A 27,844-nucleotide genomic window follows, 5' to 3' on the forward strand; every position below is an offset into this window, starting at 1 on the left:
TGTTACAATAAAAAATTTCTTCTCAATATCTGATCTAAACCTACTCTCTGTCAGTTTGAAGCCATTCCCTGGCTCCTGGCCCTGCAGCCCTTGGCAATTGTCTCTCTGCAGCTTTCCTGGGGCTCCTTCAGGCCCTGCAAGGCCACCCTGAGCTCAGCCCAAAGCTTCTCCTGGCCAGGCTGAACAATGGCAGCTGGGCCAGCCTTTGCTGCCAGCAGAGCTGCTCCATCCCTCTGCTCATCCTGGAGCCTCCTCTGGGCTCTCTCCAGCAGCTCCACGTCCTTCCAAAACCATCAGCTCAAGGTGCAGCAGTGGTTAAGAGCCGGGGAAATGCCTTGCCAGCAGGATGGCAGGGCTTTGTGGCCATACAAACCTGGCTGTGCTGACATGTTGAGCAGGTTGTGCAGTCTGGTCTCAGGGAAAACCTGGGGAGGTGAGAAATACAGAAAAAATGGAAGCTGGAGAGGATGAAACAGCTGCTTCATGAGGAGGCTGAAAAGACTCTTCAGTTTGGAGAGGAAGCCAAGGCAGCTACAAAAAATCACAAAGATGAATGCAGAACAGTGAGTCAGAAAATCCTGCAACACCATAATGAAAATTAGCAGACACAATGAAATTAATAGATCAGCTTGAGAGAGAAAAGAGGGAGACTGTTTTCATGCAGTGAGTCAGGGAATTTTGGAATTTGTCGTCACAGGATGTTATGGAAGACGAGAGTGTCAATGTGTCCAGGATGGGATTGGGCAATGTTAGGAACAGGAGGCTCATAAATGGATACTACAGCTTGGGATGTGTCCACAACATCCTTAATCCAAGGAATCACAGATGCTGGGGACTGGGGGGAAAAAGGATTTAAATATATCAGACTTGCTATTCCTGAATAGTTTTGCCTATTTCCACTTTGAAAGACTGAATACCGGCTTAGGTGAGCCACTGATTTTAGCATTTCTTATGTTCCTGCAGGTAATTCCTCTTCCTGGGGAAAATTTTCACCAGCAGCCAAATCAGGACACCAGTAATTGCTGCAGAGCTTTTGAGCAGGACTTTTGGGAGCAAAAGTGGGCAATATAAACACAGAACTTGTTAATCACTCTGGAAATGTGGTAAATCCAATGTGTTCTGTGCCTTGATGTATTCCCAGGCTGCCTAAGCTTGCCTAAGCTTGATGAACCACAAGCTCCACTTTTCCCCCCAGAACAAAATCCCTGAGTGCAGTCAGGACATCAGGCAGGGCTGCAGGCTTTGGGACAAAACCCACCACACTTTGCACGTTCTTGTTAAGGCAGAAATACAGCGGTGATCTTCTGGAGAGGGTCTAATCTGGGAAGGCTGGGAGGGAATGTGAGGAATGCTGAGCCTCCCACGTGGGAGGGACACACTGCCCTGGTCTTCAGCTGGTGACTGGGCTGAAACAGCAAGCAGGATTGAGGAAGATCCTACAGCCAGCACAGAAATTTGGGGCCATCCTTGGGATCAGCAGGTGCTGGTCATTCTTCCTGCCAGGAGAAAAGGAGGCTGTGAGTATGCCAAGGATAAACTGGGGCTGGCTGCTGCTTGGTGGTTTTAGCCATAATGTTAATTCTGCTTACATAAGCTTAATACTTTCTGCAGTAATTTAGTGCAACTGGGCAAAGAATTCAATCTTTTCTAAACTACAGCTGAAGGAAAATCAGCAGCACGAATTTGTGAGCTGTTGGCTTAAATGCACTTGGAGGAATACTGTCTGCACTTTTGTATTCCTGTTTTACTGGGAGAAGGCAACTGCAGCTGGTTGAGGCAGAGCACATGGCATTTCACAGACCCCAGGAATCCATGGATGCAAAACCCTTCCAGTGCACCCCAGTTACACACAGACCAGCAGGCTGGAATTTTTTTGTGGTTTTTTTGGTGACACTTTGGTATGTAAAGCATTTTCCTTGGATGATTGATGCTCGAAACTTCTTGTATCCTGAAACAAGCTAAAATTAGAAAGGCTTCAAGCTATGCTTCCTACAGATCCATATATGTCATAGGATGTGGCTGTTGGCACTTTAGGATGATTGATTGTCAAGTTTCACAGGCTGCTGAAGTGTAAAAGACATGATTTCGAGTACCATGGCAAGCAACAAAGTGGATAGGGTTCGTCAATTGTTTGTTTCGTGGGAAAATAAATGTGAGGTGCTTCACTGTGCTGCTAATAAAGGCTTTGGAACAGCAGGTCCAAAGGCAACTTGGGCCACGGATGAGAGCCCTTCTGAGCCAACAAACTGTGAGAGAGATTTTCTCCTAAGAAAACTCTTTGTGAAATTCATTGGAGAGGAATTAAACAGCTCAGGAGCTTTGCCAGGGCAGTGCCAGCCCCCAGTCAGGGTTTCTGGACACTTTTCCAGCCACCACATCTGTTCATCCACCTTCCAAGTAATAAAACTCAATTCCAGCCTTCTCTTTAATGTGAGAATATCAGCATTAAAGGAGGTAAGTCTGTCTGTCTGCATCCTTTGACAGCTTCAGGAGGCTGGAAATATGCTTGACATATCATCTGGGAAGCTGAGAACTCAAGACAGTTATTCCTTCAGGGAGCAGATTGTGAGTTTTAGGTTTGATGTCAAATAACCTGAAGGATGCTTGTTGTTCCCATCATTGCCAAGCAAGAAGCAAAGGGAGGGAACAACAAATCACAGCTGAGACTCATTTTAAGGAGTTCCTCTCTCCATTTAGCTCAGGGGAAAGAAACTCATTGGTTACTCAAGGTGCAGAGCTGGATGACACCAATCAAGGGCACAGGAGTCCAAATCAGGTGTGGAGAACTGTGGTGATGACTTTCAGTCACTGAGAATTTGGGATCATTTAGGCTGGAAAAGACCCTTGAGATCACTGAATCCAACCATAAACTTAACACTGCCAACACCACCATTAAAAAGTGTCCTTAAGAGTCTCATCTTCAATTTTAAATAGCTCCAGGGATAAAAGTAGGAAGAAAGTGTGGAGAGATGAAGGATGAATCTCTGAGAACATCTGGGACTGCTTTAGACAACAACAGTTTCTTTGAGGCACTGTACCTGTGTCTTTCAGGATGTTTGATTTGTGAAGAATCACCCTGTCACTAGATTTAAGAGAAACTGAGTTTTGATACCAGCTCATCCAAGCCCATTCTTGACCACAGACTACCCAGTTAACTTCCTTGCACCTTAATTTCCCCATGAAAGGAAGAAAATATTGCAGAGAATTTGCGGGAATTAAAATCAAAGTATCAATGCACTGATTAAAAGATGAAAGCACCTTCTTCCTTTGATTATTTGCTTCTCAGTTGTCCATTCACCTTCAGAAATGATAACATTTTTTCCCCCCGTCATATAGATATCTGACAGCCATCAAACCTTCTCCTTCATGCTGTGTTTTCACTGCTTTCTCACCAAACCCTCCTATTAAGCAGGAGAAATGGAGGAGAACATGATCATCTTTCACTCCTTTTTGCTCACTGGATGGCCGTGAAGGTTTCCTCCAACCTTGATGTTTCTGTGATTCTGTGACATTTTACAGCAGAACAGAACTTCTCCATGTTTCCTCCTTCACTGAAAAGGTTTGGAACATTCCTGAGACTGCAGAGGCTACGTCCTTAGAGGAAGATGTCACACAGAGTGCCTTCCTGCCAGCTAGCTGGATATTTTGCTGAGAAGTGTGGAAAAAAAAGCTGTTAGCACTTCTCCTTCCTCAGGAAAACCCAGCTCCAGAAAACAGGAGGCACAAAACAATGCAAGAAACTAGAATTATTATTATTTTTTTTTTTTAACCTTTTCTTGTTTCTCCTTAACTGTGTAGCACCAGAGCGAAGCTCTGTGGATCAAAGAGAAACCAAATCCCAAAGAAAGGATCTTCTCCCTCTCCACAATCCCCTGACAGGAGGGGGGGGGCAGGTGGGGGTCAGGCTCAGCTCCTGGGTGACAAGTGACAGGACAAAAAGAAGTGACCTCAAGTTGCACCAAGGGAAGTTTAGATGGGATATGAGGAAAAATTTATGCAAGGAAAGCATTGTTGAGCATGGGAATGAGCTGCCCAGGGCAGGGCTGGGGCCACCATCCTTGCAGGGATTTAAAAGCTGTGCAGATGTGGCACTTGGGGACGTGGTCAGTGGTGGCCTTGGCAGTGCTGGGGGAACAGTTCTTGATGATCTCAAAGGCCTTTCCCAACATAAATGATTCCATGATTCCAAGACAGATACCAGGACACATCGGAGCTCAGAGTGCACAAGGAGAGGGTGAGGGTGGCTGTGGAGCCCCTGAGCTGAGGGGCTGGGGAAAAACACGGTGGTTTCTGCCCTGCTGAACTCCAGGATGGGATCCTGGCTGGATGCCATTGTCCTGTCAGCTCCAATTTGCTCTGCTGGGGCTCTGCAGGTGAGCTGGAGCCGTGTGCTGAGCAGTGCTGAGCCCGGCTGTTGCCAGCCTTAGCCTTCAAAATCACATTACCCTGATAAAATGTGCAGTCCTGGAGCTCTCCAGGCAGCACCAAGCACATGAGCTGCCTTCTTTCCCCATGCCCAGCCTGTGTTTCCCTTACCCCCCACCACGGGGATTTCTTTGTTTATTTGATATTTTATTTTAACAAAAGTGAAGCTACCTCCACAATAGGCTCCAAATAAATAAATAAAACAGGCATATTCTTTTCCAGCACCCCTCTGGCTGGGAGGGGTGACAGTTTTTGCATGGCATTGCACATGAGTGATTCCCAGCAGGAATATTGGCTTTCTGTGGGAGCCAGTATTTTTCCATTAGCATTAGAGTCCTGCTGGATTTAAATGATGGCTCGTGCTGCACCCAGTTGAAATGGGTTGGATGGTGGTGTCTGTGTGGTCTTAATCAGATAAATCACTATGAGAAAATTATATTCAGCTTCTGGCCAGCCTCAGGCTGGTTTTGGGGGAGTTGCCAGCATGGCCCATCCAAAGACAAACACAGGAGGTGGAGGAAGTAGCTCCTGGAGGGCCAAAATTTGGGTGGTGAGGACACCACCACCTGATCCCCAGCACTGGAGAGGGGAAGGTTGTGGGGAAGGAGGAGGGACATGCCCAGGGTACAGAAAACCTCCAGGGGTGAGTCCTGGGGACCGTGTTTGGCTGCCTGTGCCAAAGAAACGTGAAGTGGCAGGGTGCTGAGGAGCACTGCCAGAGTGGGGGAAAACGGGGCAGCATCCCAGGGAGGAGTGAAAGATCCCCAAGTACAGATATCAGATAAAAATCACTGGCATGGAGTAAGAATTTCTAATTCTAATAAGAATTTCTAATTCTAATAAGAATTTCTGCTAGGAACTGGGATCCTGTCCTCCTAGGACTGGCCCAGCAGGCAGAGTTCTGTGTGCACAGGTTTGTCTCCAAGCTGTGGGGAGCTGTAACGTGATGCAGCCGTGGCAAAGAGGAATGTGATAAGTCCCAAGGAGTTATTTTCAGAAGTAAAGGGGATACCTAGTCACATTGCAAAGCACTGCCCTGGCACCTCCTTTGGGGCAGGTCCTGTGCAATGTTTGAATCCTGACCAAAAAGATTAAATCAGTTAAAGGTTAAATCTGAAGAGATCAGGGAGAAGCCATTCCAGTTATCCAGTCTGGCACCCTCCAATTTATGAGAGGAGGTAACAGGACCTTGGTTGGTGTAGAGCAGCAAGAGTTTCAAATTGGAAATTCCCAAAAATGGTGGATAATGAAAGTTGTTTCATACTCAGGAATAGAGAAAACATAAATCTGGAGAAGGAACTTAGTTGGGAGGAAGGGACAATAACATCTCTTTGGCAGCACTGTGTGTGTCAGGGGGAGCACGGGGTGTAAAGCAGGCAAAGACAACAAATAATGGGTGTACAGGAGCTGGAGTGTGCTGGAGGTACCTGGAAAGAGTGAATTCAGCCAGTGTTTAATGTCCTTAGCAAATTATTCTGCACTCCTGCTCTTAGCAGTGCGTTTTTAACCCGTGGCGATCTTTGCCTGACTGTTACCATTCCAAACCTCAGCATCAACCTCTTGCCTAAGAGTAAGAGCTGAAACCACAGATATTTTGGTGCCTGCAGTCTGAAGGGGGGGTGTGCTGGAATCGTGTGTGCTACAACTCGAGCATCAGAGAGCCTGGCAGACACTGGATCCCTGTGGCGTCAGAAACCTGCGCTGGGATAATCCCCCGGGAGGTGCCGGAGCCTCTGTGGGGACAGACCCCACCCCAGAGTGCCCAGGCTGGCAGCAGGGCTCAGTGACAAGCCAGAGATGAAGGTCAGAGACTCCTGAAGGCTGCCCTGTCAGGCTGTATTTTATGTTTCCAAATCAGACGCTGAGCTGGCAGCAGAAACTCGGGAAGTTCTTCCTTCCTTGGGGCCATCACCTGTGGGATCGTGTTCCCAAGCCCCCTGAGGTGAGACCCCACCTGCAGAGCTGCCCCAGCCCTGGGCCCAGCCCAGGGAGCAGCTGGAGCTGCTGGAGAGAGCCCAGAGGAGGCTCCAGGATGAGCAGAGGGATGGAGCAGCTCTGCTGGCAGCAAAGGCTGGCCCAGCTGCCATTGTTCAGCCTGGCCAGGAGAAGCTTTGGGCTGAGCTCAGGGTGGCCTTGCAGGGCCTGAAGGAGCCCCAGGAAAGCTGGAGAGAGACAATTGCCAAGGGCTGCAGGGCCAGGACACAGGGACTCAAACTGCCAGAGAATGGGATTAGGTATTAGCTGGATATTAGGGGTTGGATATTAGGAAGAAATGTTTTATTGTGAGGGTAAAAAGCACTAGAACAGGTTTCCTAGAGAAATTTTGGGTGCCTCATGCCTGGAAGCATTTCTCAGTGACATGGCTTGCTCACAGAAAGAAACCCCAGGAGCTGCCTTTGCTCATAAACTGTGACTCCAGCAAGAGTGGTTTTTTTTTTTTCCCTGTGAGTTGGATGAGCTTTTTGTACAAGGCATTTCCTCTAGAGGAGTTCGATTAAAACAGAAAGCTTCCACAGAAGCAAAGGTCAATGACCCTCTCATATTTTACCTGAATTTTTATTAAAAAGAAGTGTTTTCCCTTTTCCTTTGTGTGCAAGGCCTGTGTGTTGAGAAGATGCCAAAAAGGGAACTTGTAATTCCCGTAGCCCCTGTCCCTGCTGCCAAAGCTTAGCCATGCAAACCCAGTGAAAAACTCCAGAGTCTCCAACTGCTTCAAGATTTGATGGTGTAATATTTGAAGCCCAACAGAGACAGAATCCCTAAAACCAGGGAGCTGATTTAGGGGGCAAGAGGAAACAAGGACAGGTATATTTACTGCTCATCGAGGTTTTACTGCTCTGTGTGAAAGATTAATGAGCTCTGAACTTGTGGGCAGCCAGTTTTCCTGCTAAAGGAGCTGACACCCCCATGTCCAGGTGAGCACAACACACCCTGATCTGGGTGGGTCATGGTTTTGACTTCCTAAAAAAAAGAGGGATTGAGAGGGGGAATTTAAACTAGAGACCACATAAAATATTTATAAGCAGAGCAAGTTGTAGTATCTGCAGACTTTTTTTTTTTTTAAAAAATTCTTTTCATAGAATCACAGAATTATTGAGGTTGGAAGTGAACTTCAAAATCTTCCAGTCTCACTATCAACTCAGAGCCATCAAAATCACCCCTGAACCACATCCCCAAGTGCCACATTCAGACACCTCTTGAACACTTCCAGAGCTGTCAACTCATTCCAATGCCTGGCCACTCTTCCAGGGAAAAAAGTTATTTTTGTGTATCTAATCTGAACTTGCCTGGCACAACTTGAGGCCATTTCCTCTCATTCTTTGACTTGAGAATAATTTTTCATGTTTAAAAAATACCATTCTTGTAAAGTCACCAGGCAAGGAAGCCCTCAGAAGGAAATCTATAAACACTCAGCTGGACCCTGCCCTTGTGGTGGACACCTTGGAGCTCGAATTTCATGGGGCAAAGTGAAAGAGGGATGAAGTAAAAAACAAAAGCTATGGCCACCCTGGCTGCAAGAAGACCTGAACCCTGTGAGGGGGCAGGGAGCAAAGATTGGGGCTCTTCAGTTTGGTATTTGAGCAGGGTCTTCTCTGCCAGCCATTTATTTTATTTAGTGACTCTAAATACAATCAGGGTGTCCCCCTGTGCAAGGTGAGGGATGCAAGCACCAGCCCAGGATGCAGAAATGAGGGAGGTCCTCTCCAGAACCAGACATCTTTCACAGAGGGAATGTGGGTCACAACAACCCCCTGGAGCTCCAGGCTGGGCAGAGGGGCTGGAAAAGCTGGAAAAGCCCTGGGGGTGCCGGTGCCAGGGGCTGGACACGAGCCCAGGGGTGCCCAGGTGGGCAAGAGGCCACTGGCCCCTGGGCTGGGTGAGGAATTGTGTGTCCAGCAGGAGCAGGGCAGGGATTGTCCCTCTGTGCTGGCTCTGAGAGGCCCCTCCAGGGCTGGCTCCAGTTGTGGCTGGTGCAGGAGAGCCCTGGAGGGGCTGGAGCGTGTCCAGGGCAGGGAACAGAGCTGGGAAGGGTCTGGAGCCCCAGGAGGGGCTGAGGGAGCTGGGAAAGGGGCTGAGCCTGGAGCAAAGGAGGCTCAGGGGGCCCTTGTGGCTCTGCACAAGTCCCTGGCAGGAGGGGACAGCCGGGGGGGTCGGGCTCTGCTGCCAGGGAACAGGGACAGGAGGAGAGCTCAGGCCTCAGGCTGGGCCAGGGGAGGCTCAGGGTGGGCAGCAGCAGGAATTTGCCCATGGAAAGGGAGCTCAGGCCTTGGCAGGGGCTGCCCAGGGAGCTTTGCAGTGCCCATCCCTGCAGGTGTCACCTGGAGGTGGCACTCAGGGCTCTGGGCTGGGGACAAGGTGGGGACAGGTTACAGCTGGGACTCCATGGGCTGGGAGGGCTTTTCCAAATTTAATGATTGTGTGAATATCCTGCTCATCCACGAGGATCCTCACAAACCCTCATGAAACACAAAAAACCAGCTGGAAGCTGACTGCAGAGTAGATGTCAAGTGTGAATTAAATACCCAGGAAGTCATGGAGAAGATGGACCAATACCCACTGTCACCACCTGAACAAAAAGCCCAATCCAAAACCCAGCACAGAAAAGGAAAAGTGGTTTTTTTTTAATGTCTAAGTATTTAAAAAGCATTGATAAGTATTTGTGGAGTCAGGGGTGTTACTCAAAAACCACTGCAAAAAATGCTTTGAGGGAACAGAAAATAGTGTGGTAGAGCAAGTGGATGGCGAACTGTACTGACAAAGATGGTTTCCCCTAAAAAAATGGGATAAAAGAGTTATAATTTCAGATGCTGACATGGCAATATGTTTTAGATCAGTTCCAGATCTCAGAAATAGGAGTAAAAATATAAATAATATAAATATAAATAAGAATATAAATAAGAAATAGATCTTCCCTGAATGGCATCTTTTTCTTTTGTGAAAAACACCTTTCAGTCCTTGGAATTCATCTTGAATCAGAGTGGAAACCTTTCAAAAAGAGTCACAATATCAAAAATACATATCCTGATATACAATATCATTCATTTCTGTTGAGCTTCTAGGAGAACTTTTTTGAATTCCCAATTTCTTTGAAGGTAATACAGTATCACATTTCCTTTGCATCCCATTTTATCCCAGTGCTGTGCCCAGCAGCAGATGAACTCGTGATCAGCTGGATTTGGAGCCTTCTGCTCTACACAGGGCTCTGCAGGACATGTGCAGGGCAGGGTGGGCTTTGTTTTTTGTTAAATTTGGAAACTTTGGTGTACTTGGTTTCAACCCAAATGACCTAAAACTTCCCTCCTGACAAGCCCTTGTTTTGCACCAGATCAAAAAATATTCCATTTGGATACCTTCCCCTTGGCTTTGGCTCTCTTGCTGGCCCAGAACAGGAAGAGGCTGATAATAAATAAAAAAAAATAAAAGCACAATGAACACAGCAGCTCAGAAGGATCCATTTGTCAGGGTCCACTGCCTCACTACTCACCCTTTCCCTTTTCCCCTTTTCCCTTTCACATTTTCCCTTTTTTCCTTTTTCTTTCTCCCTTTCCCCCCTTTTCCCTTTCCCTTTTTCCTTTTCTCTTTCCTTTTTTCTCTTTCCCTTTGTTCCTTTATTTTTTTTTCTTTTTTCCCTTGATCTCTTTCCCTTTTGCTTTTCCCTTTTTCCCTTGATCTCTTTTTCTTTCCCCTTTTCCCCTTTCCCTTCTCCCCTTTCCCCCTTCCCTTTTTCCTTTTACATTTTCCCTTTCCCTCTTTTTCCATTTTTCCCTTTTCTTTTTCCTTTTCCCCTTTCCCTTTTTACCTTTTCCTTATTTTCCTTTTTTTTTTTAATTTATTTTTTTTATTTAAAATGAGCAAACAGGGAAAAAAAACAACAACACGTGGAAAGCCTTCACAAACTTCCAGCTAATTGCATAGTGGGCAAAGACCAAAAAAATTAAAAAAAAATTAAAATTAAAAAAAAATTAAAATTAAAAAAAAAATAATAAAAAAATCTGCTTTCCTTATTCCTTCAGGCAGAAGCTTTGGGATGTGGGATTTGATTACCATCAGTGCAAGGGCAGAGCTCTGTGCCTGCTGGCAGAGGGGACAGTTCTGGGGGGCTCAGGGGTCTCCATGGACACCCTCAGCTGTGTCCACACTGCTCCTCACAGCCAAAGGCTCCTTCCAGGAGAGCTCCAGACACTGCAGGCACTGAGGGGAGGTTATGCTGCACTTCTCTGGTGGCCCCAGCACCCATAACCCGCACTACTTATTGAAACAAGCCTTAATTAAAGCCTAAATGGCTCCAAGCCTAATCCCCCTAAGCAAAAGGAGGGGTGTGGGAAGGTCTGGTGGCACTTGGGAGCACCAGTGCCACGCTTTTGTCCGTGGGCTCTGCTGGCCCTGTGCCCCAGGAGGGGCCTGGAAGTGAAGGGGAGACTTGGGGGGCTCAGGCCCTGTGTGAAAAACGAGATTCACTTAATAAATTATAAAAAATTTAATATAAAGACAATTAGGAGACAAAGGAAATAAAGCAAAGGGTTAAAACAGTGCCCTGGAGCATTGCCAGGAACACACTTGGTATCTTTGGAACACTCTTTTTATCCCCTCCTGCTGTGAGGGTTTAATGCATATTCAAACTTTTTCAAGAAGTATTTAGCATGTCCCCTCCCTGGTTCTGCCTATTTAGAACATTCTCTGTATGGTTTTTATTTTTGCTGATTATCATTATTTTGCTGATCATTACAGCAAAATTTGAGTTTGAGTTTTTTGAGTTTGGTTTCCTTTCTTCTGCACATGGTAAGTGTTGATAAGAGTCTGGGTCCCTTGTCCTGCCCTGGTGACAGCTGGGCTTCACAGCACATCCTTCCTCTGCTGCCACCAGCCTGGTCCTGGCTGCTGATAACAGCTTGGCCTCTATTGTTCTTCTGCTGATAACAGCTTGGGCCCCACTGTCTTTGCCCTCTGGGGTTTCCTTACTTTGTACTTAGGAGATTCCTTTTAGCTTAAAGCTTGTTAGCAAGAAAAAAGTACATACATAGCCAAAAAGGATTTAACATATAATATTCATCCTAATACTTGTGAAAGCCAATATCACAATACAGATTTATAACACCTGGAAAGCAGCTCAGGACAGGGGGTGAGATCGGCTGAGATGGCTCAGCCTGGCCAGGGGGGATGAGGAGTGAGCTGCCTGACCTGGGCAGGTCATGATTGAGGCCAAACCCATGAGCTCTGGCCAGGGAGAGGCTGGCAGGGATGAGGGTGAGGATGAGGATGAGGGTGAGGATGAGGGTGAGGATGAGGATGAGGATGAGGATGGGCTGAAACCCCCGGTGCCCCGGCTGCCAGCCCCGAGTCCATCCTCAGAGGGCAGGGAGAGCTGAAAGCCACACAGAGCCAGGGTTCACCCTGCTGAATTGCCTTTGGCATCTTCAGAAAGGATTTTTGGAAGAAATTCTTCCCTGGCAGGGTGGGCAGGGGCTGGGATGGAATTGCCAGAGCAGCTGGGGCTGCCCCTGGATCCCTGGCAGTGCCCAAGGCCAGGCTGGACATTGGGAGCTCCTGGGACAGTGGGAGGTGTCCCTGCCATGGCACTGGATGGGCTTTAAGGTCCATTTCTAATTCTGGGATTCTATGACCTTATCAACACCCCCAAATATCTTCAAGGCAGGTGCCAAAGGGATGGGGCCAGGCTTTTCAGTGGTGCCCAGCAAAAACTGCAACACAAAAAGTTTCACCTGAATATGAAGGAAAACTTTCCTGTGATGATGACAAAGTGTTGGAAGAGGCTGCCCAGAGAGGCTGAGGAGTCTCTTTCTCTGGAGATACTCAAAACCTGCCTGGACATGATTCTGTCAGCAGGAAAAACCTTTCTGTGCTCTGAGGCATTAAAGCAGGACAGGAGGCAGCCCCAGGAGCATTGATGGGTACAGGAGTCAGCTCTGGGGATAGTACACAACGCTGGCTACACACTTATCATGTTACCTGCTGATGCTGAGAGGTATTTAGGCCTTGTTTGCACAAGTTGTAGTAGAATTTTACATATTTGATGTAATTTAGTGAGCACTGTTCCACCCCCCACCCCCCCTGTGGCAGAGGTGCTGTTATAAAATCAGTGAATTTAAATCATGCAGAGTGAGGTACCTGGTGTGTCTTGTCTGCCAAAGGTGTGGGCTGAGAACTGCAGAATCACAGAGTGGTTTGGGTTGGAGGGAACCTTAAAATTCATCCCATTCCACCCCTGCCATGGGCAGAGACACCTTCCACTATCCCAGGCTGCTCCAAGCCCCATCCAGCCTGGCCTTGGGCACTTCCAGGCATTGGGCAGTCACAGCTGCTCTGGGCAAAACCCATCAATTTTGCATCAATAGAATTATAATCCTGTGAATCTGAGGGTAGGAACCATTTTGCTGCCTTACAAGTAGGTTTTACTGGAAATAATTTTCCTCGTTATTAGATTGATCCGCACTGCTGATGTGTCTTTGTAAGAAAAACTGCACCCATTGAAGGTGCTGAGGCTGTTATTTCAACAAAACTCCTCCTCCTGACTGAAATAAATCTGTAGATTTCTGTAGAAAAGTCTTGAAAAGCTCTCCATGAAAACTGGGTTTGATTTTGCATGAGAGTGAATATCCTTCCAGTGCAGTCAGGCAGTGAAGCCATCAAAACATCCCATCCCTACACCAAGTGGCAGAATGTAAATCAGTGACCCTCTTCATCTACAAGAGCTCCTGAGCCTGTCCCCAAGCTGCCTTATCAGCACATGTGCTCAGGGAAACCCAAGGACAGAGCTCCCACTCACATTTCTCATCCTGGTGAAAAAACAAAAGGTAGCAAACCTCAACCCCAGCAAACAATGGCATTTTCTGGTGGGTGTTTGCAGCCTGACCTTATCCCTGCCTGTCTTACGCTCTGGGAAACTCAGGTGTGGAAAGATTTACTGTCACTTAGCCAGGCCATGTCCACCCAGACTCAGAGGAGTCAGCGACTCAAGCTGCCAAATTTCTGCTTGAAGAATGGATGGGGAGTGCTGGGGGGGCTGAGTTTGGGGCTGAGTCTGGCTTGGAAGGCAGAAACACCCCTTGGTTCAAGCAGAATTTTAAGTCATACGAGGAGGGGTTTATGGGGTTTTTTAGCCTGGAGAAAAGGAGGCTCAGAGGACCTGGTCACTCTCTGTGGCTCCCTGGCAGGAGGGGACAGCCAGGTGGCCTCTGCTCCCAGGGGACAGGACAAGAGGGAATGGCCTCAAATTTTGCCAGGGGAGGCTCAGGGTGGGCAGCAGCAGGAATTTGCCCATGGAAAGGGAGCTCAGGCCTTGGCAGGGGCTGCCCAGGGAGCTTTGCAGTGCCCATCCCTGCAGGTGTCACCTGGACGTGGCACTCAGGGCTCTGGGCTGGGGACAAGGTGGGGACAGGTTACAGATTGGACTCCATGGGCTGGGAGGGCTTTTCCAACTTTAATGATTCTCTGGATATCCTGCTCCATGAGCCCCATCTCCTCCTCATCCTCTGAACAGCATCCACTCTCTCTTCTCTCTTTTTTTTTCTTTTTTTTAATTTGATCTGGCCTCTTTTGATGACTAAGGGAACAGGAAGATTACGGTTTAAGTATATAATTTTCATTTGATGTGACAGGTTAAAGCTGTGTGCATTTAGAGCAGGCTTAGATTATTTTAGTTCAATTGCAACACTGATTTTAGGCCCTGACTCACTCTCTGAGGCCTGACTTCATGTAGGTATATGTTGGCTTAAATCTACTGCTGCTGAACTGCAGGCACATGTGTGCATTGCTCTGCTGAGATGCTGGGGTAGGGGTGGACTCACACAGCAAACACAGCCCTGAATCAGAGGCAGGGAGAAGTTGGGTGCTTGTTGGGTGTTTTTTTTCCCCCCAGCACAAAGGCCATATTCCAGAGTTTATTTTCCATCCCCCTGTGCCCCTCCCAGACACTGGGCTGTGTAATCTGCCCGTGCAGCGAGTGCTTTGAGGCCGAGTGCCCTGGAGCCTCCCTGGCTTTGCTGACAGCTGGGCAGCCTAAAAAACCGTGGAGAAGCAAATTGCTAAAACTCACAGAGCAGGCTGGGAGCAGTGACCTGGAGGTGACTGGCCTGGCTGGAGGGAGTGGAAACTGCCTTACATGGACTGGCAATGCCTTCTCCCCTGTACAGAGCCCCTGTGAGCCCCCAGGGCGCTGCTGCAGCCAGCTCTGGGTGCCCAGCATGAGACAGACGTGGAGCTGATGGGATGAAAACAGAGCAGGGACACGAGGATGAGGGGCTGGAGCACCTCTGCCTTAGAGACAGGCTGGGAGGGCTGGGATTGTTCAGCCTGGAGAAGAGAAGGCTTCAGGGAGACCTCTGAGACCCCTCAGTTAATGCATTACAAGAGAGTTGGAGAGGGGATTTTCACAAGGGCCTGGAGTGACAGGAGAAGGGGGAATGGCCTTGAGCTGAAGGAGGCCAAGGCTAGAAGAGATATGAGAAAGAAATTGTTCCCTGGTGGGGTGGGCAGGCCCTGGCACAGGGTGCCCAGAGCAGCTGGGGCTGCCCCTGGATCCCTGGCAGTGCCCAAGGCCAGGCTGGACATTGGGAGCTCCTGGGACAGTGGGAGGTGTCCCTGCCATGGCTGGGCTGGGATGAGATGATCTCTAAGGTCCTTTCCCACCCAAATCATTCTGTGATTCCGTGATTCTCAGTTTTTGGCTGTCCTGACGGCAGTGTGATGCTCAGCAGCGATGTGGGCAGAGGTTGGGGCTCCAGCCCCAACACTGTTTTCCTGTTTTCCATGGGAAAATGCCTCATTTCCAGGTGGAGGGAGGATAATTTGCATGCAGAAGCTTTTGTGTGTTCAGTAGCTGTCGGACTTTATAGGTCAGCCTGTGACAAAGGAAGTGCTAGCACTTTCCCAAAACTAAAGGCAAGGTTTTTTTGGGAACTTGGAGTACAAAGGAGAGAGTCATGCATGCAGAGGGAGGCACAGACATTCTTAGGTGCCTTAGCTAATGCTTCCTTATTACAGGAAACTAAAGCTACCTGGGAGCGTTTCTTTGAATAATTAAAAAAAAAAGAAAAAGCTTTGTGGGGCAGTGCTTTCTGCAGTAAATCTGGAGTGGATCACTCGTATTTCTCAAAGTACAACAAGCAAACAGCGTTTTGTGTGTCTCCTTAACTACATCCCTCCATCTCCAGCCCTGGAGTGGAGGGGGAGGAGAAAGGGAGCTGCCAGCAGCTCTCGGTGATGGATTTGTCTCGTGTTTTCTTACGCTGTGCTCTAACAACCCGCTTCAAAAAAAAAAAAATATATATATGTATAAAAAAAAAGACAATGACAAATCAAAGCGAATATTTTCTCGCTAGAAATTCAAAGTGCCCTGGGTCGTATTTTGCTATTAAATGTGCGGCTTTATCCATAACGTTTGTCTGGGACTTTTGGTGGGGTTTTTTTGGTTGTTTTTTTTTCCTGCTGGAGCTCGCAGCGTTTAGAAGAGCAATGTCTTTTCCCCCGGAGCCATTTGCTTCAGTAATTGTTGTGGTGTGGAGCTGTCGCTGGCTGCTGTCACCGGGGGACAGCTCACAAAGGTAAAGGTGCTGCAGTTCCCCGCGTGTTCCCAGGGCTGGGAGCGCCCTGGGAAGGGACCGGCTGTCCCGCCTGGACTCGGACTCTGCCCTGAAGCACAAGCCGGGCTGTGCCGGGGGCTGAGGGCTGTCCTGAGCCCGGACAGCTCCGGGGACAAGCAGACCCGGGCTCCGGGGAGGGGGGCGCGGAGGGATGCTGTCCCCCCGGGGAATGCACGGGCTGAGCTTCCCTCCTTCCCCCTTTTCCCCGGCTTGCCTTTCCCCATCAGGACAAACCCCTCGGAGGGTGCCTCGGTGCGGGATTTCGAGCAGAGGGGGATTCCTGTCCCTGCAGCGGATCCAGGCAATCGGCAGCGCCCAGCCGAACTTTCCCAGCTCCCGGCTTCCCCCCTCCCTCCCAAAATACCCCCAGTGAAAACATCTCCAGCCAGCTCCTAACCTGCCCTTCCCTGCCACGGAGCCGTGCTTCAGCGGGTCTGATACCCACGGGAGAGAGGGAGGGAGGGAGGGAGGGAGGGAGGGAGGGAGGGAGGGAGGGAGGGAGGGAGGGAGGGAGGGAGGGAGGGAGGGAGGGAGGGAGGGAGGGAGGGAGGGAGGGAAGGAAGGAAGGAGGGAGGGAGGCAGGCAGGCAGGGAGGCAGGCAGGGAGGGAAGGAAGGAAGGAGGGAGGCAGGCAGGGAGGGAGGGAGGGAGGGAGGGAGGGAAGGAAGGAGGCAGGGAGGGAGGCAGGGAGGGAGGGAGGCAGGCAGGGAGGGAGGGAGGCAGGCAGTCAGTTCGGGTTACTGCTGCCGCATCGCCGCCTTCCTTCGCTTCTGACTCCGGAGACGCGGCCGAGGATGAGCCCCTGTCCGGGGCTGCGGGGACAGGACAGGGACACAGCCGGGCAGCTGTAGCCTCCATCCCGCCGGGAAGAGCCGCCCGCAGCCGGAGGATGCGCTGGGAGAGCCTGGGGAGAGGAGCTGCCTTCCCCAGCTCCAGGTAGGAGCGAGAGCAGGGATTCCCTGTGCCCATTCCCCAGGTAGGACCATGAGCAGGGATTCCCTGTGTCCTTTCCCCAGGTAGGACCATGAGCAGGGATTCCCTGTGTCCATTCCCCAGGTAGGACCATGAGCAGCGATTCCCTGTGTCCATTCCCCTTTCCCAGCCACTCCCACCCGTGGATTTGCCCTCGGAGCCTCCTCTCCCACTTTCCCAAACTCCTGCGGTGGGTGGGGAGAGCTGTGACCCTGCCTGGAAAGCGGGATCCAAACCCAGACCTCTCTATCCAGGGATGTCCCCAGCACTGTGTGCCCCAGGCGGCTCCGGACGGCGATGCCCATCCCCTGGTAAATGGGGTATGGTGGTAATTAGCACCAGGGCAATCACCGGGGGTGCAAACATCCTCATGAGTAATCTCACTTGCAAGATTTAATGGGTGTTTTACACATTTTGGCAGCCCCACAGAAAGACCAGGATCAGTTAGGGCAAAGCCAGGGCAGTGTTCTCCTCCCTGTCCTGCTGGGAGCTCGGATCAAATGCTGAAAAAAAAGAAGATCCACGAGGCACAGGTAACTAATTAAAAAAGCAGCCACTGGATCTGATCCCACAAACATTTCTGTGTATAATCAGCACTTTTAAAGCCAAGAAGTCATTGACAAAAGAAGGGCCCCACGGTTGGATTTGTGTTCCTTTGCCCAGGAAAATTTTTCCTCCCAAAGTACCAGACTTGATGCTTTAACAGACACGTGAGTGCAAAGACTTGGTTCAACTGTGAGAGGATTATAAAGTTCCAAACACCAAAAAATGACTGTGCCAAGAGGCAGCATGAAACAAAAGGGCAAAGCATGAGCACCAGGCTCACCTGTTCCAAGTGCTCCCCCAGCTTAAAATAGGGGGAAAAAATCCCATCTGCAAGCTAACATCCTAACCCTGATCCTACAGTGATACAGCATCAGGACTGAGCAGCACTCAGAGATTTAGGAGTGATATTGGAATATCTTTATTGGCAATTTTTCCCATTTTGAATTTTGAGTTTTTGGGTTCTGAGGTTTTGAGGGTTTTTTTTGGTACAACCTGCATAATTATCACTTCTCTACAGTGCTATTTTACTTCTTCCTTCATGTATCTTGAGACTGTTTCCAAGGGAGAAGAGCAAGATCCTCATTCTATCTGAAATACCATTTTCAGTTTGATTTCTCTTTTGCATTCAGATGGGGAAAAACAACAAGCATTACTACTTGTGCATGAGGCTGCAATAAATAATTTGGTTTGGGGCCACAGAATTTTTGAAGAATGGTGCTTCTATAACTCAGAGAACTGGACTTTTGGAGTCCTGACAGTGGCAACAAAAGCCTAAGGAAGAAATTTCCTCATGGCTTTGTTTATGAAGATAAGAGGAAAGTGAGTTGGATTTTATTCCTGTTCAGCACAATGGAGCACAGGGGTTTACACAGGGTCAGGTTGCTCTGATTCATCCCATTGTGGACAGTTGCTTATCTGTGCTGAGATCTGGGGTTTGGAATAGAGCAAGTAGGATAAAATTGCTGATTCATGAGGCCATTCTGAAATAAGTTAAATATGCCCATTAGCATCAGTGATAAAAGGAACATAGGGGTATTGTAGGAATAGAGGGAACATTAAAAGAAGAGTCTATTAGCATTGGAGAGAAATCCAGAGAGGGATGGTTGGTACTCAGCAGGTGAAGGGAGGACAGAGACAGGAGGAGAAGGCTTTTAGGCTGAATATTTAGGGAAAAAATACTACCAAAGATGAGAGAGAAGGAAGAAGTGCCCCAGGGCATTACTCTTTTCCCTGCCTGTGAGAGAGGATGCCCTTGGCTGGCTGCCTGCCAGCTGTGTTTGCATCACCAGTGCAAGTGGATTAAGTCAAAAGTGTCCAAATATGCTCCAAAAAAGGACACAAAGCACCTGCAGTGGGGGCTGGACTGCACTGGGTGTCCTGCCCAGTGTCCCTGCATTGATGATCCCAGCTCTACAACAGGACACCTCCAGCCCCCACTGCAGCATCTTTCTCCATCCTGGAACGAGGATCCAGCCTTACTAAATACCCAAACTGAACATTTTGGTGGGTGTTTAAGGGCCAGGATCCATCCAGAGAATTTTGCAGGTGGCTTGGAAAAGCAAGCTGATATTTTAAAATAGAAGCAAGCTTCCTTAGCTTGGCTAAAGTCCCTGGGAATATATTTCTTTTTGACTCCTCAGTTGCAGCACTTATTTCCTATGACATTACCAGAGCAGTGACACTTCCTGCCAAACTGTTTCAGTTTGAGTCACTCCAAGACACAAACTTTTTGCTGGTTTTAAGAGCAAAATTGCATTTTGGCCTGAGGATGCTTTTTTGGCTTTTCAAAGCAGAAGTTGTGATCAAGTGCTCATGGTTGGGAGGATGAGATCAAGGTGCATTAAGAGCTAATGGATCTTGATTTTTATTTTTATTTTTTTTAAATAGAGAGGAAGATGCATCCTCTGGTTCAAAAGATTCCTGTGCCACAAAGGCCTCCCCTCCTGCCATGATCTCGATTCTCCTTTAGGCATCTGGGTAGGGACAGAGGCAGAACCCAAGCACACCTGGTCTGGGCCATTTAATTTCCATTTTAATTTCCACACCTGAGGTGAAACCTCTGTATCTGAGCTGGGAACACTTTTCTGAGTGGATGAGGCCCACGAGTGTTTGTTCTTTCCCTGTAAAAATAAAGATGCAGCTATTAAATGGATGAATGTTGCCTGCAGAAGTCCCCCTGTGCCTGTGCTCTGCCTCTGGCAGAGGGGCCCTGTTTCAGTTGTGTTTATACAATTTAAGTGTCTGTGGTTAACCACAGTAACTCACCCTCTGTGAGTGGTGCAGAAAATACGATTCAAAGGAGGAAATGATGCAAATTTGCCTCTAAAGGGGTGAAGTTAAGGAGTAACTGTGGGTCAGGTGGCTCTTCTGAAATTGCCTCATAGCATGATGGGGAAAGGAAGTGAAACTTGAAGGGACTCTTGTTCAGCTACTGAATTTCAACCAATTTATATTTGAAAGTTTCTCCTTTTTTTGACCATGTTTTTTCTTTGATTGCTGTGAAAAATGTTTCTTTGCTTATTATAGCTGTGGCAGTGTTTAGGCCATGTTGGCCCTGACCTTGAGGACACAGTTGTATGCATATATCTGTATATATGGTAAATGGTATTTCGTTTGGCTTCTATTAATCTAGAATGTAACATCTCACTCTCATTTTTATCTCTCTAGAAAATTCCTAACTTCACTTGTTTTTACTGTACATTCTTTAAATTTTCATTACTCTTAATTCTCTCCTTATTAAAACCCATAATGGTGAATAAAAACCAGCCCAACCTTTCACGAAGAAAATTCACATCAGAAAATTCAGTGCTGTTGGAGTCACAGGGTCAATCAGCTAAATGGGTATTAGTAACATAATGACAGAGCATAAGCCAGGCAACGCAGTAGGATTTGCAAATCCATAACAGTAATGCTCCTTTTCTATCTGTTGTTTAATTGATGGCTTAGGGATTCCTGCCCTGGGTCTGGGACAGAGTCACTCCCTGGCCATAAAACACTGGAGTCCTTCTGGAGAACCAGAGGTTCATTTTAAACATGGAAAGCTTAAAACAAAACCCAACCCTCAGACATATTTTTTTTTTTCTGTCCAGATCTCATCACAGCAGGTCTGGGAGGGACTGGGAGAACAAACCCCACTCCCATCACAGTAGCACAGCAGAAAAAAACATGAGAGAAGAGCTAAAGAGACAAAAATAATCAAAATAAAATCAAAAACACAACAAACAAAAAACCAAACCAAACAACAACAACAAAAAAACCCCCCACAACACCCCCTGTCCCCTCCCCCCCATAAAATAAAGAAAAAAAAAGAAAGGAAAGAAAGGGGGGAAAAAAGAAATAATATTATAATATATATAAAAGAAACAATATTATATAAATAGATTATAAATGATATATGATTTATAAATTATATATAATTTATTTATATAAATAAAAGATATTTAATAATATATCATTTATTTATATAAATATATATATATATATTTATAGTATATTCATAAATAATGAGCCCAGCAACCCAGTGCTGAAGTGACAGAAACTGGTATGTGTGGAGAAGAGTGTAACTTTTTCTTAAAAAAATTATTTTTCATTTCTTCTTTCTCTCTCTTGATTCTGCTGCACTTCTTCTGTACTTTTCTTTCTCCACTCCTGGATTTCTCAGTCCCCTTTGCACTGAGCTCCTTTGGGATCCTCCCTCGAGGGGAGCCCTGCTTATCTCAGTTCTCTGGGTTTGAAGAAAACTCTTGAGCTCGTTAGAATCTTGTTTCTTGTGTTTATTAGAAGGTCATCTCAAAACCTGGCAGGTTTCTCCAGACTGGCTGCACAATTTCAATTCACTGCAATCTGGTTCATTTTCTCCTGATGGTACAGAATGGCCTCACTTGTGGCTCACTTTGGGTTTTGAAGGCACAAAATAGCCCTGAACCACACAATTCTTTTATCTTTATACTCATTCTTATCCAATTAACAATAGACACATAAATTATTTTTCTTAATGACCCAATGACCCATCACTTGAGTGCTGCACTGTGACATTTTCTATCCAATCACTCACTATTACCCAAAAACCTCGAGGAGAAGAGCATGAAGAAGAAAGAAGGAAGAGAAACAACACCCTAAATCCTCCATCTTTCCTTCTGCTTTCTAAACTATTTTAAACTTTAACTTTTTCACCCAGTGGCTTAAGAAAACTCTAATCTACACACTCACACTTTTAGCATTTTCTATCTAACTTTAACAGTTGTTTTCATGTATCACCATGAAAACCTGCTCATAAATTTCATATTATATGAAATTCAGTGTTTTTCTGGATCTTAGAGTTAAGCATCAGAAACAAGGGCACACACTCAGTGTCTCAGGCTCCAACAAAGAGGAGCAGTGCCTTGCTCTGTCTTGCTGATGGACTGACAAGGAGACACCATCCTGAGAGCAGAGGCTGCTGAGAGGGATATCAGAGGGGGAAAGGCTCACTAAGGGCAGCACAAAAAGCTTTTCCCTTGTTCTGCACTTTTTTTAGGATTTCCACCCTTTTTGTCTGCCAGTTTGGGTGAGCACAGTGTTAATACATAAATATGATGACCCAGCCACTGCTGAAGCCATTGCATGGCTAGAGATGTCATTTTGGACAGCTCCAGTCTGGCCCCTGCTCCTCTGAAACGCTTGGATTTAGGAAAAAACTCAATGTTTCCTGCTGCTCTTGGCATTTTCTTATTATCTATGTGTGCTTAATCCTTCTCTGTGTCATGCTGAGCTTAAGAAAAAGCAATTTAGGGCCTTTATTCCAAGGAAAATCAAGAGTTAGCAGCTTTTGCTAGTCCTTATACCAGGGCATATGTTACATTCAGTGATTAGAAAAGGCAAATGGGAATAACACTGCTGACTTCAACTGAGCAGGATTTGAGGTTGGAGCTCCTGGTCACATCTGAAGTTGTGCCTCTCATTTTGGGGCTGCAGCTGTTGGGGTCTTTTTACAAAGCAGGGACTCCTACAGATGGTCCAAAGCACTTTGGGTTTGGGGTTTTTCCCTGGTTGATGTGTGTGACCTCAGTGCAAAACATCACCCACCATCCACTGAGCCCAGCTGGAGCTTTGCCCCAGAAAAGTAAAGGAAAAATGTACTTTAAATTGATATTTCCAACCTGTTCCTCAGGGGGACTCCAGACCTACTTCCCTGTCCCTGCCTCAGGCCAGGCTGCTTTCCCTGCACTGTATGGCACATAGCCCTGATCTCTTGGTGCTCTTCAGATAATTACACTCATTAACAGACCTAAAGGAGACGTCAGGTTAATTTGGATACAGTAATTAGGCTTTGGTACAGGAGCTGCTGTGGTTTAATCTGTGGGAAACACAAAGGAGTTCCACCAGGGTCAGTGGTGTGAGCAGAAACCCTAAAAACAACCTGCTGCCCTTGGCAGGGTGTGGGAGGGAGTTTGTGCCCTGGTGGAAATAGGGATTTGCAAAATACAGAGTGCTGCAATTTGGGATTCAGATCCCAGACCCTGGCCACCTTCTTCATAGGGTCCCAATGATAAATAACACAGAGAAGAAAGGTTTTCAGCTCCCCTGAAGCTGCTGAATAGAGCTTAAAGACTAACTGGCAAAAAAGAAAAAAAAAAAAAGATAAAATGATGCCAAGGCGTGCCCGGAGGATGATAAACATGTCTGGGACCAGTGCAGAAACAGATAAAGAGGTTTTTGGCAAAATATGTATAAAAGAAGCAACAGAGATAAAGTTAGAACAGTTAACTCCCCAATTTTGGTGTCATTTCTGGTGAACCTGCACTGGACAATGGTCTGGTCTCCCCTGAGGCTCCATTATTTCTCCTGATGGCACCAGGACTTTGCTGGATAAAATCACACATTCCCCCAGAGATCCATTTGGGACACAGGTAGGATCCCATTGTGACATTAAGGCATTCTCTTCAGTTTGGGAATCCTGCCCACATAAGACAACTGAAAATTGGTATTTTGGAATTGGATATTTTAGAATTTAATACCTTGAAGTTGGGTTACTTTGGCGTTTTGAAGCTTGATGTTCTGGTGCTTTGAAGCAGAATTATTTTAGTATTTTGGAAGTTGGTATCCTAGTATTTTGAAACTGGGTTACTTTGGTATTTTGGAACTTAGTATTTGAATATTTTAAATATGTGTTACTTTGGTATTTTAGAACTTAGCATTCTGGTATTTTAAAACAGAGATTTTGAAACCTGGTTTTCTAATATTTTGGTGGGACAGCTTCCAGCATTTAGATTGTCAATGAAAAAAGGAAGTTTAAGATTTAAGCTGTAAAGTCCTGTGCATAGAGAGCTGCAGGCACAGGTAAGAGAGAAATAAAGACAAGAAAATGTTTGGGAGGAAGGAAAAACTCACCTTTTTCATAGGACAAGTTGCAATTTTCATAGGACAATCCTCAGATGATATTAGAATAAAACTACTGAAAATCCAAGAAATGGATGTTTTTAATACAGGTAAACTACTTGAGGTTGCGTGGGCAGTGTATCAAAATGTGCAAATCCAAACAAATAAAATTAAAGAAAACTAAACAGAAAATGATAGCAATCATAAAAGAAAACAGCTAAAAATTGTTACCCACAGGGAGGAGTTTTGTATCAGGGGAAGGGGTTCAGTTCCTCCATCTTCATTAGGGAAATTGGGAAATAATCAATACACATATTACAAAAAATAAATAACCCATCAATTTTTGTACCTGCCTAACTCTCCAAAATTGTTATTAAGGGAAAACTTACTGGAAAATTGTGTGCAAAAATCAAGTTTCAGGAAGGAGACATTCAAATTAAAATCCCTGAGTTTAAATACATGTAAAATTCAATTTTTATATTACACTGACTTCCCAATCTGAACCTATCCCAAAGAAAATTAAGGATGCAGTATTCCCCATTGTGTGGGCCAGGGAGATTCCTGGAAAACTGCAAAGAGCAGAACCTGTGAGAATCAAATTAAATGAGACAAAGATTAAATAAATAAGACAAAAAAGCAACATCCTTTAAAATTAAAACATTGAAAAGGCTCATTACCTATCATTAAGAAAATTTTAAGGTACAGGTTGTTGGTGAACTCAAATTTTCCCAGTCAAAAATGTTAATAGCAAAGATTATCAGTTAGCACAAGACTCAAGAGCATTTAATAAAATTGTTAACTAAAAATTTAGTTAAAATTAACCCAAATTTTATTTAAATTTTAAATAAAATTAACCCAAATTAAAATTAACCCAAAAATTGCTAAGTTATCCAAAACACTCATAACCACACTAAAAAACCCAGTAAATATATAAATAAATAATTTTGGAATGGTTTACTGTAATATAATAACGTAATGTAATGTAATAATTACTATATTTAGTAATATAATAATGTAGATTTAAAGGAATTTTGAATTATTGGTTTATGATTGATAATAATTTGGCTATATATAATTACTATATTTTAATATATTAATTATATTAATAGAATATGAATATTATATTAATATAATATACTAATATATGAATATATAAAAACATAATATATATTAAGTATTATAAATAAATATAAATATAAATATAAATACAAATACAAATACAAATATATATATAAATATATATAAATATATAAAAATATAAAAATATATAAATACATATATTATATATATATATAATATTGATTAATAATTATTGAATTATTTTAAATTGCCCATAAAGACTTCATTAAATGGCCTGATGGCACTTGGGCTGCTTTCAAACAACTTAAAAAACACTAATGAGGTCTCCAGCTTTGGGCTTCCTAGATCCTGTGAAATCTTTTGAATTATTCCCTTATGCCAAGGATGGCCCAGCTGTTTGTCACAGGTACAGAACTGCAGAGTCAGGTATTAAACCAGAATATAGCACAACAATTTGTCAGCTAATCAAAGCATTTTATTCCAAATTTCACCCTGGTGGATGGGCAGTCACCTCTGCTGGACAAGCAATAGTTTTTGAGAGAATAAAATAGTGATAGAGGCTATCAAATGTAGTAACTCTCCTGGAGATTGTTGGGAAATTGACTTTACAGAACTTCCATGCAAAGGGAGCTGTAAATAGCTCTTAGTGGATCCCTTTTGTGGATGGCATGAAGCATTTCCCTGTTGCACATGGCAAAAGAAGTGCTGAAAATATTTCTAAATCAAGTATTTCCATGCTTTGGAGCTCCTCTAGGAATGTCATCAGACAGAGGGTCTCGTTTATAGCAGGAAAAGTGGGACAAGTTAGCAAGGCCTTGGGAATGCAGTGGGATTTACACACTCCATGATGGTCACAAGCCAGTGGAAAGGCAGAAATAATAAATTATACTATTAAACTTAAATTATTATCCCCAACCAGAATAAAATGGAAGAAAAAGAATGAATAACCTTGCAACCGAAGTATGGCTCCAATCTGTAACATGTATCTTAATAATTACTTAATTATAATGAACTTAATATAATTAAATATATATATTATATATATAATGTATAACTTTATATAATTGAATTATATTGAATTTAATATAATTAAATATATATTATATATGTAATATATAACAATATAATTTAATTATATTGAACTTAATATAAGTTTATCAAAACCCTTTTTTGCCAAAAACACTGTTAGAGTTTCATGGAGGGATTAGTCATGAAAATCCCTATGAAAATTAAAAGTAGCTAAAATATGAAATGTAACTAATTGCTGGATGTGTTCTCAAGGAATGTTGGTAGGAATGAGGTTCCACAGAACCACTTGGCCTTAAGGAAAAATGTGCTATTATAGGACAAAAATGTTGCACTGACATCAGGGATGAGTTTGAAGCCCAGCAGACAAAAATTGATAGAAAAAGCAGTAGAAGAGTGGCAGAAAGAAGAAAACTCTTTGATGAGCTTGGCGTAACTCATGGCTACCAAATGGCTACAAAATACATTTGTGGCAGTCATTTGGAACCACAGAGTTTTAATTTGTTTGTGCTCAGTGCCAGAGTTGTTGTAACACTTTGTGCTGAAAAATGAGGTGTTGTGACTTGTCTAAAAGGGACAGTCTCAAGAAGAAGGAGGGGTTTGATAAATAACAAAGAGGATAAGGAATTTCAGCTCCCCTAAAGCTGCTGGGAGAGAGCAGTCTTTTTTTTATGTGTTCATTTCAGGTGAGTGTGAGAAGAGGCTGCAACTCCCACATGGTTTGGTGCCAGGATTCCATGCAAGCCACAGCTGCAGAGACCCATGAAGTGCCAGTCAGCTTAAGAAAAGTCTCTAGGATATGAAAAAGGCTTTTTTTTTTTTTTTGGCAATGCCCCTCATAGAATATTTTGCAGTTGGAACAACAAGAGATGGAAAAAGCTTTGAGAATAATTAAAAATTATGATTTCTGACTGACATCACAGAGAAAAATCAAGTATAACATCATGCAAAAACACTTTATATAAAACCAGAAAGATTTGTTTTGAAGCAAAATGGGGATGGGAGGGGGGCTCAGCATCTCAGGGGTGAGGAGACAACACCAGATCTGATTTAATTCCCTGATACAAAACTTCAGTGCTCCAAGGAACTGCCCTGCCCGTGCTAATATAAAATGGTTTTAGTGTTCAGAATTCCCCCTGTTCATCTGAAAACAAGGACTGAATGGATGCTTTATGGTTTTGGCAAGAGGAAGCAGCTTGTGTCTCTGTCATCCCTTTCCCTTGGAGCTCTCTCAGTGAATCCCAGGCTGGATGGGGCTTGGAGCACCCTGGGACAGCGGGAGGTGTCCCTGCCCTTGCAGAGGTGGAACTGGATCACCTTCAAATTCCTTTCCAACTCAAACCATTCCACGGATCCATGGCTCCTCTTATCCAGGCCCACCCCTTGACGCCAGGGACCTGCTGGGAGAGGACACATGGACATGTGTGCCACTTGCAAGCTTCTAAAACTCTGATTGCAATTTGCGATTTGCAAAGTTTGCGCCGCCCGGCCGCGAGCGTTCGTTGTTTTTGTGCAGGCACAAAAAAAAAAACAACAAGGCAATCTGCTTCTGGCAAGGCAGAATGGCAAAGGTGGGAGGCTGCTCAGCCAGCTCTCCAAAACAAAGATTTTTAAAGCTTTTTTAGGTCTGTTACCAGTGCTGGAGACAAAGAGTAAACAATGGTCACGCTACGTTAGTCTGATTCTACCAAAATCCTGTAAAATGGTTGTTGTGTGTTATGGCACCTTGCACTTGGGTATTTGTGGAAAAGGTTTTAATGGGTTTTAATAGAATGTTGCTCTCCATTGTTTTCTTAGTTCAGGGTTTGGTTTGAACATGTTCTGAACATGTTCTGTAAC

The 27,844-nt window shown here is 45.3% G+C and overlaps 1 protein-coding gene across 4 annotated transcripts in view; it reads left to right on the plus strand.

Annotated features, from left to right (window-relative positions):
* The first annotated feature begins 1,366 nt into the window (after positions 1-1,366).
* The window catches only part of B3GALT5 (beta-1,3-galactosyltransferase 5), a 34,244-nt gene continuing 7,766 nt past the window's right edge, over positions 1,367-27,844 (plus strand). The window contains exons 1-2 of one of the 4 annotated variants that reach the window (XM_086883992.1): positions 16,699-16,960; positions 17,418-17,529. The gene's annotated coding sequence lies outside the window, so the exon portion shown is untranslated. Of the gene's footprint in view, positions 1,518-16,687; positions 16,961-17,417; positions 17,530-22,955; positions 23,431-27,844 lie in introns of those variants that run through there. The other 3 variants (XM_086883991.1, XM_023926627.2, XM_023926634.2) reach the window with 3 other exon arrangements.

Source organism: Cyanistes caeruleus, chromosome 3 (assembly GCF_971803275.1).
Source record: "Cyanistes caeruleus chromosome 3, bCyaCae1.hap1.1, whole genome shotgun sequence".
In the NCBI taxonomy this organism is placed as follows: domain Eukaryota; kingdom Metazoa; phylum Chordata; class Aves; order Passeriformes; family Paridae; genus Cyanistes; species Cyanistes caeruleus.